Source organism: Sipha flava, unplaced genomic scaffold, assembly GCF_003268045.1.
Source record: "Sipha flava isolate LNK unplaced genomic scaffold, YSA_version1 18654_pilon_pilon, whole genome shotgun sequence".
In the NCBI taxonomy this organism is placed as follows: domain Eukaryota; kingdom Metazoa; phylum Arthropoda; class Insecta; order Hemiptera; family Aphididae; genus Sipha; species Sipha flava.
This window is the reverse complement of record NW_020272381.1, coordinates 1-3,924: the sequence shown is the minus strand read 5'-3', so window position 1 is coordinate 3,924 and position 3,924 is coordinate 1. Positions and strand designations below refer to the sequence as shown.

The window sequence follows — 3,924 nt, the reverse complement described above, 5'->3', positions numbered from 1 at the left end:
ATTAATGATCTTAATATAATCCCTAATACGCAATTCGGCTTCAAAAAACAAACACTCAACTCTACACCAAGTGCATAGAATAACTGATATTATCTCCTCTTCTCTCGAAACAAAAAATCATTGTGAAGCTGTTTTCCTCGACGTTGCCCAGGCGTTTGACCGAGTGTGGTTAGACGGACTTCTCTACAAACTCCGCTTCCTTCCGGCTCCTTTGTTTATTATACTTAAGTCCTTCCTAACCAGTCGCACTTTTGCAGTCCGCTATTTAGATGATATATCACATTCACATCATATCACTGCAGGTATACCTCAAGGTAGCATCTTAGCTCCGACTCTTTATAACATCTTCACCTCGGATATACCTCACTCTAACGACACTTTTATTGCCACATTCGCTGATGACACTGCTATAATCTCCTCTCACTCTGACCCCGATCAGTCCTCCAAACGACTCCAGGATCATCTGATACAGCTCCAAAGCTGGTTCCGCCTCTGGAGAATAAAAATTAACGAATCCAAATCTAGCCACATAACCTTCACTCTACGCTCTATTAACAGTCATCCCCTATCCATCAACAACAACATAATCCCTCAACAAGACAATGTTAAATACCTAGGCATCCACATTGACAAAAAACTAAATTGGTCAAATCATATAAAAATTAAACGTAAATCTTTAAATTTACGTCTTCATTCTCTTAGAAATCTATTACGCTCCAAAATTCCACTTAGAACCAAAATTCTAATATATAAACAAATTATAAGACCAGCCATGACTTACGGCATTCAAATTTGGAGAGCAGCTAAAAAGTCAAATATTAACATACTCCAATCCTTCCAGTCTATAAGCTTACGCGTCATCACAGGTGCTCCTTGGTTCGTCAGCAACCAGTCCCTCCATAATGACCTGAAAATCCTAACTCTTCCTGAATTAGCCTCTCAATCCTACAAAAAACTACACACAGCCATAATTAACCATCAAAATCCACTTATCTCCAATCTCCACTCTTTAACTAACCCCATAAATCCAATTCGTCGATTAAAACGATGTTGGCCCAGAGATCTACTAATCTAAATTAACTTTCTGATGAGTAGAATGACTTTTTGAAGTGGTGTCAATGGACGCTCCCTTCTCTCAAGCCTTCATGTTTTTTTTTTTCATTTTTCGTTTAAGCTTTCACAATTTACTTATTGTATTATAATATTCTGTATACAGATTGTAAATATTCATTAAATAAAAAAAAAAAAAAAAAAAAAACGAGCGGTAAAAGATATATTAGACCATGACGAGGAATACATATATTCAGGAATACCTATTATAGCTGAAATGATAGAGGACCCAGAATTGTTTATGTATTATACAAAGGAGGATTTTTTTTTTATATATTGAATAAGTATCACTATTAAGTATTCATATTATTAAAAAAAAAAAAATTTACTTTTCAGATAATTATTCAATTTAAAAGGAATCTATCGATTGTTAGTCGATTCAATAAAATCGCTCATTTATTAAATTAATTCATTAATTAATTCTACATTTACAATATAACATATAATTTGTATCTGTATCTGTATCTGTAATTGTATTTATTAAAAGTGTTTACAAGTGTTTAAATTAATTATTGAATCAATTTATCCTGATCCAACAAACATCATTACGATAGGTACCTGTTTTTATTGGGTACCACGTAACAGTATTATTACATTATTTTTTTATTACCTTATTTTACTTACCTATATTATTTTATTTAATTATGGAATTATTAATATCGGAAATACAAAAGAGAAATGTGTTGTGGAATAAGTGGAACAAAAAGTATAGGGATAGATTAATTTCCGACAGAGAATGGGACGAAGTTGCAAAAAATACAAAAATGGATAGTAAGTAGTTTATAATATAATAATAATAGGTTTAATAATTAGTATCTATTTTACACTGTATTTTTAATTTTATACCAAATAATTAAAATGAGATTAAATTAAACAATAGTACTGAATACCAGTTTCAAAATTTTACGTTAGAAACTGATTTTAGTTACCTACCTATTTAAGTATACATTATTATAATATATGTAGGTATATAGTAAAAATTTACTTAAAATTACAACAATATTAATTAGGTACATTTATTTTACTTACATATTTGTTTCAGTAATATTATTAGTTTTAAAAAACTCTACAAATATATTTCTAATATCAATAGCAGTACGGGAAGCACGATTGTTAGATCTGTTGGCACGGAGTCTCATTATTTTATTACTTTCTTGTACATTTGCAATGATAAAATTTTCCGATATGATGGTACATTGACGCGAAGATTCGTTCTCTCTATCAATTATTGCATTGTGTAATATACATATAGCTTTCACAATATGATCTGCATTCTCAACTTTAGTTTCAATTGATTTTTGAAGTATTCTAAATTTAGAAGATGCAATGCCAAAAGCGCACTCAATAGTCATTCTTGCCCTAGAAAGACGATAGTTATAATGTTTTTTATCATTAGCTGATGCTAATTGTTGTCTAGGGAAGGGTCTCATTATATAATTGCGTAACGGGAAAGCTTCGTCACCAACAAATACATACGGTGCTTTAAGATTTGAATTAGGCAAGTTACTCAGTTTTGGCAGTTTTAATGTACCATTTTCCAGACGTTGATAAAACTGTGTATTACACAGGACGCTGCCGTCGCTATCTTTACCATACGAACCAACATCTATCATAACAAATCTATAGTTGGCATCAGCTACTGCCATTAAAACAATAGAGTAGTATGTTTATAGTTGAAAAACATGCTCCCGGAGTTTTTCGGACATTTCATACGGATATGTTTTTCGTCTAAACATCCAACACAATTTGGATAATTCCATTTCTTATAAGATTCGTTTGCAATATTTTTAAAATCATCTACTGTAGGAGTAGACATATGCTTGTTTTTTAATGAATTCCATAAAGCTATACACACCTCGATCACTATATTAGACACTGCAGTCTTAGATATTCTAAATGCCATTGCTAGTTGTCTAAATGCTAGTCCAGTCGCCAAGTACCTACAAATAATAAACAATTTTAATAAAAAAAATAGACAATTTGATATTTGAAATTTATTTATGATTTTCTTCACACAAAATCGAAAATATTTTATTTCGTTAAAAATACACGAACATGTAGTAAATTAGGTTCCCAATTAATTGTTCTTTGAGCAATTTTTTGTTATACATATATAACATTTGAAGTTAGAGCTATTGTTATATTTTAGTTAATTTATTTTTATAGAGGAAGAGGCAAAAAAAAAGTGAAGAAATTTACGAGACACTTTCTTAAAAGAGAAAAAAAAAGTTAAGAAATGCCGCTCAGGAGATCCACAAGAAGGAGCTGAAATATATACTGGGAAATGGTCTTATTATAATTTGTTGCTTTTTTTAAAAGATACCACAACCCTAAGGGTTTCTGATGGAAATATTACGGATGAGGAAGATACAGAAAACGCAGAAAATTATGAAGATAATCATATTATTGATCAGATAAATAATGATGACTCTTATATTACAGATACGGGAGTATCAAATCCTTATACGATAGATATTATAAATAATTATGTATCAACACCAGAAATTGAAACAGAGATTAGTCAAAGTACTCAATTTATACACACACATGAAACAAGTACACCATCAACACCAGTAACAAACCAGTCTAGTGATTCAGAGCGTTTACTATCTCGAAAAAGAAAGAAACCAAAAGTAGACAATGATAAGTATTTGGAAAATGTATTGTTGCCGCCACACCGATGTGTATAGTGTGCCGTGTGTTTGTCGCGCCGATCGTTTTTCCCTCCACGTTATCATTTCGCGAGTGTGATATCGGTTCGTTCGTGTTAGAGTGCCTCGATAGAGAGAGTGTGGTCATACGTTATCACAAATT

At 31.5% G+C, this 3,924-nt stretch overlaps 1 pseudogene; it reads left to right on the top strand.

Moving 5' to 3' along the window:
* The first annotated feature begins 1,751 nt into the window (after positions 1 to 1,751).
* On the top strand, positions 1,752 to 3,770 carry LOC112681143 (annotated as a pseudogene).
* Positions 3,771 to 3,924: the final 154 nt, after the last annotated feature.